At 36.0% G+C, this 9622-nt stretch overlaps 1 protein-coding gene across 1 annotated transcript in view; it reads right to left on the bottom strand.

Moving 5' to 3' along the window:
- Nucleotides 1-9622, bottom strand: part of MALRD1 (MAM and LDL receptor class A domain containing 1) — an 844925-nt gene that overhangs the window by 450538 nt on the left and 384765 nt on the right.

Here is a 9622-nt window from a genome sequence, read left to right as displayed (position 1 = left end):
TTAAATGAACATCAGCACACCATCACCAATACATTTCTATCGACCATGTTTTGTTAAGTTTTGTTTTTCTAACACCCAAGAGCTAAGGTCCCTTCATCAATAATAGTACTAAGGCCCAGGGGTGGGGAACCTGCAGGCCGCATGTGACTCTCCAGGTCCTCAAGTGTGGCCCTTTGGGGATTTGTTCTAAGAAGTTTGGATTCAGTCAAAGGGCCTCACTTAAGGACCTAGAGGACAACATGTGGCCTCAAGGCCCCAGGTTCCCCACCTTAGGTAAACTATTGAAATATTAGAGTACTACATCTCAGTTGGGGGGGGGGAAGATGTGCAATGAACCACACTATTTGGCAGTGTTGTGATGTATAATGCAATTCTCCAACGGAACTGTGGTCACATCAATGTGGGTATTTCCTCTAAAGAAGTAGATTGAAACTCATCCATGCTTTCTCAGGTGATCCAAGAGTTAGCAATGTCTTCTATCTGATAAACTTACCACAAAGGGTCCACCCAACATACTGATGGGTCTCTTACCAGATCTTTTAACAATACAAAGGCGATAACTGCATAGCATTCAAAGATCAAATAAATTATGGAGAAAAACAATGTCAACAAAAAATTTATTTGATTTCAATGTGATATTGTGATTATTAAAATGAATAAAACTTTTTTTCATGGCTCTTCTTGTTTCATCTGGCCCCTTTATAAGCTTTCCAAAAAATATCTATTTCAAATTGTACAATAAAGTTCAACTTCATTCCTGAAGCATTTTGTTGATCATTATTAAGTTTTTCCAAAATAGCTTCATTCTGCCTCTAAGATCAAAGATATATAGATAAAGTCAAATCCTGTATTCCCGGGTCTAAGACAACCAAGAAAAGTCAAACAGTTAGCCACTAATTTAAAAGAAAATGGTGATTATTGGGAAGAGATGGTAACCTTTTACTTCTCACTTCTTACTCATAACTCTCATTCTAAAAATTTGGAAGTCAGCTTTAAGGATGAAATACAAATCACTTGTAAGTCACAGTTATTCTATGAGGTTTTTCAGACAATCTTTTCATTTTTACTCAAAGCCCTTAATCAAAATGGATGTGACTTTACTAATCATCACACACCAAAAGGAAAATGTACAACTTTCCTGTCAAGGATTAAACTATACAAACTGTACTCTTTCAAAGGACCCCTACACAACCTTGAAATAGTTTCCCTACCATTAAATTGAAGTTACTAACATTGAAACTATTAATATCTCTTTTGAGACCCTAACATCATTTCAAAAAGGTATTAGAACATAAACATGTTAGCTGCCTGACAAAGATTACCCTTTAGCAATTAATACCTAGTTATTCACACAAGACCTTTCTTGATCTAGATATTAGCCCTCCTCTTCAAAGTACTGTCTTGCTTTGTATCTATTTGTGCACTTATTTTATCCTTCCACTAAAATCTAAAAGCCTAGAGGAATAGGACTGGGTTTTGCATCCGTATTGCTTAGAATGGTCATAGTACATTGTAGATATTTTTGTTATTGTTGTTCAGTCATTTCAGTCACATCTGACTCTTTGTGACTCCATTCGGGGTTTTCTTGGCAATGATACTGGAGTGGTTTGTCATTTCCTTCTCCAGCTCATTTTACAAATGAAGAAACTGAGGCAAATAGGGTTAAGTGGTTTGTCCAGGGTCACAAAGCTACTATCTGTCTGAGGCCAGATTTGAACTCAGGAAGATGAGTCTTCCTGACACCAGGCCTGGCATTCTATCCATTATGCCACCTAGTTGCTCAGATATTTAATATAGGTTGTTATTTGATAAATGTTTATCGTATTGAATAGCTTAGCAATCAGAAAGGAGAACTAGGAAGAGAACATGCACATTTTGATGGGTAGAGGGAGGGGAAAGTCCTATTTCTTGGTGCCTTTGAAGAGTCAGACACAATAAAGGGGATATAAGAACTACTCCTGTAAACATTTGACACTATAACATCAAAATTGAAAGAAAAAAAAATTGTGGAGACTTAAGAACTCCTCTCATTGCAAAGACCAGCAATGATTCCAATGATAAAGAATGGTACCTACCTCCTGACTGAGAGGTTGGGACCTAACACGCAGAACTAGAAATATATTCTTGGACTTTGATGCTGCTTATTTTCTGAAAGGGTTTTATATTTCTTTTATATGGTGAGCAGGGAGTGAGAGGAAGAAAAACAAAGTATTGATAATTGAAAAATAAACAAATAATACAAAAGGACAGCCTCTGTAGTTTCAAGTTTCAGTGGATACTGGTGAGTTCCATCTCCTAAACAGGAATACACTTCTCCCCAAATCAGAGGTGGTTATCACTGTCAGGTACCATGGCCTTAAAGACCCTGGTTTTCTATGGGGAGGCTTGGTATTGATTAGGAGAGTAAGAATGCCAAAAACAAATTTCACCTAACTTTTTGGACTATTTTGATTAGAGCCTGAGTTGTGGAGTCAGCATAATGCTCTGGAATTGGGAGTCAGGGACCTGTGTTTGATTCCCAACTCTAACATTTGCTATTCCTCTTACCTCAAAATATAGCTTATGTACCACCTTTTATGTGGAGTCTGGTCCCCTCAAATACTAATACCTTCCATTTCAAACCTTGTATTTAATTGCTGTGGATTTATTCTTTTCATATGTATTTTGAATATACTTATATATGTGATTCTCTCTGCCCCACTCCCCAGAATGTTAGCGTCTTGAAAGCAGGACCTTCTTCGTTTATTGTATTTGCATCCTGACACTTAATACAGAGCATATAGTAGGTGTTTAATAAATATTTGATGGTTGATTGATGATGTCTTGGGAAAGTCATTAAAATTCTCTGGATCTTACTACTTCAGGTAGAAAATGAAGAGTGGGAACACACACACACACACACACACACACACACACATTGTAAAGTCATTTCCAGTTCTAAATCTAGCAATCTATGTCTTGTGGACATGTGCTTTGCAGTAATATACCTTATTATTATTTGCAAAAAGCAGTCAGCTTCAAGCATGCTAATCACCATTGCATGAATCTTCAATGACTTAATGTGACCATTTAGGATGAAGAGTATTCCATTAGAATTCCTAATTCATCTGAAAGGACCAGTCAATGGCATTAATATAATGTATTTCTAAGTCTGAACACTGCATCTGTACTAAAACAGAAAATGTCATCTCAAGAGCACATTTCAAGTTTGTGTGTTACAAGAATATGAATTTATACAGACAAACTTGCCACTTTTTTGGAAATTATAGGCAATCTTTGTCTCTGGACACATAGCATTATCTAATAATAGCTACTATTTACCTAGTACTTTAAGGTTTACAAAGTGCTTTGCACGTACTGTCTCATTCGATCTTCATGACAACCTTGTGAGGTACATGAGGTTATATTCCCATTTTACAGATGGAGAGATTGGAACTAAGAAAAGTTTAATGACTTGCCTAGGGTCACACAGCTAGTAAGTGTCTAAGGCCAGATTTGAACTCAGGAAAGTGAGCCTTCTTGACTTCAGGACTGGTGCTTTGTTTACCATGCCACTTAGCTGCTGGAGTCAGGAAGGCCAGAGTTCAAATCCTGCCTTACATACTAGCTATGTGACCCTGGGCAATTAATTAAACCTCTGCTTCAGTTTCCTCAACTGTAAAATGAGGCTAATATCAGCACCTATCTTGGATGGTTGCTGTGAAGATTCAATTCATAAATGTTGTTAGCACAGTGACTTGTTCTGGGTAGGTGCCTAATAAATATTTGTTTCTTTCCTTTCCTCCTTAGTGAAATCCAAGGTCCCATTCCTACTCCTTTCATTACAAGTGACAACATTGATGAGCATTAAATATATTGAGGTGATAGGACTGAAAGCAACTTCTCAGAAAGCTATTGAAATTAGCATATCGAATTGAAGCAAGAGGACCTAAATTCAAACCCCAGATGTCTCTAACCCTAATCCATGATGATATTTGGGTCACAGGCAAGGACAGATAGAAAACTTAAAATCTCATCATGGGGTGGAAATTTCAAAATTATATTCAAGCTTTTTAGGCCAAAGTTTAGGGATGCAGACAAAGAGAGATAAGAATCATGCATCAGGGCAGACAAAATTTCTTATACAAGTAGTGGGATGATCCTAGCTCACTTTGAAAGTAGTTTTCTCCTCTAAAATTCTAGAGAAAGATCAGAGAAGTGGTGCCTATTGCTTCAAAGGGTCATCCACTAAAAATGATAAACCTTCACTTCCAGGATTCTTATCCCTGGTGCTTTACTCCATAATTTGTTTTATTCAGTCTTTGCCTAAATGGAATAGCCAGATATTCTTATGGTCCAAACGTGAACACAGAAGTATAGATATGGGCAATGAATGTATTTTTATAAAGTGGAAAAATCAGTGTACTCTATGGATATTTAGTCTTTAAAAACCTAATTATGAATATACATATGACTAAGGCATTGTCATTCACGTGGATAGCTGCTTCTCACTCCCATGTAGGCATGCAAATAAATTGTTTATGAGTACTGTGATACTGGAGTATAACTACAAAGGCTGTCAGGTCATTTTCTGTGGGATTAGTACAGTCAGGCAATCCTCACTGCACCCTGATTGTCTATTCATTTCTCGAATTCCCATTGACCCTCTGTCCCATACACATTTTCAAAGGCAGTGGCAGAAAGAATTGGGCCAAAACTTGCATATGTAGATATAAAGATGGTAATTGCAAGTACATGTTGGCCAACTGTATTTATAAGTGTATGATTAATCTGTACTTTCAATTCTAGTCCTATAGGTAAACAGCACTTTTATAGATATAGTAGGGCATATGCAATTCAGCAGGCTAACCTTGGTTTTTTGAATTTGAGCAATCTTGATGGGATGATCATTAACATTATCCCATCATCAAATTCTAAAAACCAAGGCATCATACAAAAATGATCTCATCTTATCTTCACAACAACCTTGTAGAGTAGGAGTATTATTCCCATTTTGTAAATAAGGAAATTGATGCAGACAGGGTTAAGTGAGTTGCTCAGGATCCCATAGCTAGTAAGCATCCAAGGCAGATTTGAACTCAGGTCTTCCCGACTGAGCACTTCCATGGTTCTATCGACTGTCACCTCATTGCCTAGTTGTTTCCTAAGTCTTTGTCCTATTTGCCTATTGACAAATCTTGACATTTCTACTACCACAATATCTGTCCTATACATTACTTTCTTTCCACTCACATAGCCATCATCTTTGTCATGGAATTCATCACCTCTCACCTGTGCTATTGCAATAGCCTTCTAAATGGATTTCCTGCCTCTGGTCTCTCCCAATCAAATCTGTTCTTTAGTCAGTTGAAAAGTGATTTCCCTAAAGCACAAATCTGACCATGTCATACATACCCCAAATCAATTGGTATCTATTATCACCATGATCAAATATGAACTCTTCAGTTCGAGATTGAAAACTCTTTATAACCTGGTCTTTTACTGCCTTTCCACACATTTTCGAATCCAATTACACTGGATTCTATACTTGATACTCCGTCTTGTATCTCACTGCCTCTGGCGTAACTACTCTTTATGACTAGAAAGCTCTCCCTCAACATCTTAGTTTTTTCTGCCTTCCAGCAACTGAAAGAGAAAACCACCAAGACTGTACAGAGGGAATAGAGAAAGTAACTCAGGCAGGGCCTCAGAGGACAATAAGGTCTGGTAGTGGCAGGGAGAAGAAATAATTCAAAGGAAAAGGAAGGCCAAATAAAATCTTTTGTTTATTTTAAAGATAGAGGAAACCTGGACAGATTTTTTTAGGCAATAGAGGAAGATATAAAAGAAAGGAGTTTGAAGATGAAAGAGAGACGTCATGTTCTAGAAAGCAATCTCCTAGAAGATACTGGGATATGGGGAAGTGGAAAAAGGAATAAGGAATGAGATCCAGAGAAAGAATAATTTTTTAGCCTTGACAAAGAGAAGTCTATTTCACAGAGCCTAGAGCTGAAGAAAGGGGACTTTGAAGAATGGAGTAGGGGAGTGTTGAGGGAGCTTATGACTGACAGCATCAATTTTCTCAGTAAAGAAAGAGGTGATGTAATCTTCTGAGGGAGGAAGTGGAAGGAGCACAATGTACCTGAAGACTAAATTTTAAACAATCACTTAAAGGAGTAAAATAGTCAAGCAAAAAGAAAAAGAATAAGGGGATTTTGATGCAACAGTAGTGACCAAATGAGATTAGGGAACATTAATTTGTAATAGATTTAATCTATGAGGTACTGTGACTTCCTCCCTGTCCAGTATGATGGGAGTAAAGATAGAGAAGGTAGATATTGAGAGTGACTCAGGGTTGATGTTTCTCAGGCATTAGGATAAAGAGACAAGGGGGCCAATGACTGAGGACAAGATATGGTAGAAATGGTTAATTGTAAGGTCAAGATTGTAAGTCGGGTTTAGTGCAGGGATGATAAGTTGAATAGAAAGAGACAGAAAGATTGGACATCACAGTGAAGATGATAAATAAGTCTGTGAGCAGTAAGCCAAAGAGATGGAAGGATAAGAGATTATGATCAAAAAAGTTACTTACGGAGATCAAGGCTATGGGAGTGGCACAGTTTTAGGTTATTGTTAGATCTAAGATCTGAGCATCCCTTTGGGTGCTGAACATTGAATAATGATGGAGTGCACAGGAGTTGAAGAAACTGGTGAACAAGGGGGCCAGAGTTTTTGAAGGAATATAAAAGTATATGTTACAGTCTTCAAGTATGAAGGACTATAAGGCAGACATTCAATTCCTTGAGAGAAAAGACAGTAACTTAGAGAATGCAATGTTATAGCAAGAAGGATATTGCCAAGAGTATATGGATGGAGAAAATGAACCTGAAATGAGATTGCAGACTAATAAATGTAAAGGGAGAGCTTGGAAAAGTGAGGATCTAAAAGTATGCTAACCTCGTTTACCACTATGTAAGGAGGAAATGAAAGAAAAGAAAAGGCTGCATTGGCCTGGCTATCCTGGAGTTCAATGTCTCCTAAAGAAAGCCTGAAGTTGTTGAGGATGAAAAAAAATAAGGTGGAATGAATGTGAGATGAAGAGAATTAAAGTGAAGGGGAGTTTTTGGTTTTCCTTCTTTTTATTTTCATTTCCCAATTCTCTCCCTCCTTTAAATCCCATCCTCATTTGGAAGTGGTATAAGTTTATATGGGACTCAAACCCCTATGGGCTTGTTTGTTTAAAAAAGATATTGGAAGGGGGAGTATGCAAAAGATGCCTTCAGATATTTTATATGCTGCCATGTGGGAGTATTAGACTTATTCTGTGCATTTCCAGAGGGGAGAACTAAAATCAATGAGTGTAAATTATACAGGTAGATTTGAATTCAATATAAGCAACAGCTTCTCCCACTTAGAACTTCCTGAAGATGTACTGGACTCCCTTGGGAGGTTGAAAATTCCTATCATAAGAGTTTTTTTAAAGAATAGAATAAATGATCAACTGTCAGTGCTTTTGAAGAATGATTAATGTTTTGGGTAAAGGTTGAATTAAATGACCATCAGGAGGCAATTCCAAACTCTGGGATTCTATGATTCGATGAATATTCAGTTACAGTGTACATTTATGCTGAATATATAAAAATGCAATCTGAGGAATTGGAAAATGCATCATCTAGTTCTCAAAACATGTTTCTTCCTTCCTAGATTGCTTCTGTTGCAGCAGGAGACCCATCATGGGTTAGGATGTCAGGAACTCAGTCAAAATAACAGGACTCAGATAATCTGATTCCAGGCATTTTTCCCACAGAATGAAAGGCGTGGTTTATATTGAAATAATCCCCAATTATAGAAAGTATATTTTCCTATAAACAATGTTTTAAGTTCAAAACTAGAACATTTGTAACTGAGTGTCTCACCATAATTACATAATTGTTGGGAAAGCCAAATACCATTTTCAGATGAACTCCAATTCCCACATTTTTTCAGTCCATTGGAACATGAATCATATCTGGTTGCTAATAATATTTCCCTCTCCCTTGTCACTCTTACTCTGAGAAATATATTTTCTGTTGTCTTAAATAATTCTCAACCATTCAAATTACCATTTTGAAAAATACCACTGATTGTTTAAGCAGGCTTTTTGTTAGTTAAATTTAATGGAATCTAAGTATTACTTTCTCTTTTATCCAGAAAGTCATTTGAAACAGAATGATATGTGTTAATTTAACCTTAATTATAAGCAGTCAAAGTGGTAACTAATGATTATGTTTGGATTTTTAATGGTGATGACAATTTGAATAAAACTATAAAAGTCAAGGATGCTTCATTGGGTAGCAGAGAATATTCATGCTGATTATTAAAAAAAATATAATTAGAAGAATTGAAAATCCATCATCTTATTCCCCAAACATGTTTCCATTGTCTTCCCAGATAGTTTCTGTTGTAGCAGGAGACACAATCATAGCTAGGAAACCATAAATATGCAGATTAATAAAATTAAATTGATAAATCATTTTGGAAAAAGTTACGGCAATATTTTTTTTCTTTGAGGATGCAATAATTCCAGAGATTAAGAAATACACTGACAACAATATAATCAAGAATTTGCCATTTGAAGGAATAACATTATGTACAGAGAAATACAATAATGCCTCATTTAACAGCCATCTTTTGGGAGAATTTATAAATAGAAATCAATCCATTGTTTTGTTTTGTTTTGTTTTTTCCTGAAAGAGTTAAAATCTGCACGAATGGAGGGGCTGCCTACCTCAATGAAATCATGGCCTCAGTTTCCTCATTTATAAAATGGAGATAATAAATAAAGAATCTCATAAGATCTTGAGAAACAAATGGGAAAATGTATGTAAAACACCTTATAAACTTTAAAATGCTAAATAAATGTCAGCTTCTATTATTAGATATAGTCAAAGGTATTTTTGGTATATTAATATCAACTTAATTACACATGCATTTGTTAAAGTTAATTGCATGTAGTATTTTTCTATAATGATTTCAATTTGTAGCATATATCTGATCAAATTCACTTATCACTTCAGTTTTCAGAATCATTCCTGCTAACAGAAATAGACATTTATTTACTATTTTTATCATCCATTCATAACCTTAGCTATTACCTAACATGGAGGAAGTTCTTCTTTTAACTCTTCTTGGGCCAATTTTTTCTTGTTTATTCATTCTGCTGAGGTTATGTCATATACTTGCTCCCTGCAAGTGACATGATAAAATCCAGATTTCTTAATCTGACATTCAAGACCCTTAGAATTGTCTATTCTATGTCCCTTGCACATGCCTCATCGCTCATATATCCCTCTGTATTCTATTTCTATATTTTTGCTATTGTTTTTCTACCCACCTTCCATGCCCTTTCTTGCTTTCTCTACTTACCCAAATCCTGTCAATCCTTTATGACCCAGTTCAAATTCCATCTCTTCTATAAAGTATTTTTTTGTATATCCCAGCATGAAGTGGTCTCTCCCTCTTCTAAATCTTTTTTTTTCTTTGCAACGCATTTAGTAAGAACTTGTACCTACTATTTTTATTGCTGTTATTAAATTCATTATTGTAGTTTTCATCATCTGAGTCTTTATTTATCTCTCACATCCACGTCTTTGCATTAGCGGTC

The sequence above is a fragment of the Phascolarctos cinereus genome, unplaced genomic scaffold (genome assembly GCF_003287225.1).
Source record: "Phascolarctos cinereus isolate Bilbo 61053 unplaced genomic scaffold, phaCin_HiC Scaffold_1;HRSCAF=81, whole genome shotgun sequence".
Taxonomy (NCBI): domain Eukaryota; kingdom Metazoa; phylum Chordata; class Mammalia; order Diprotodontia; family Phascolarctidae; genus Phascolarctos; species Phascolarctos cinereus.
This window is presented reverse-complemented; position numbering and strand designations above follow the sequence as displayed.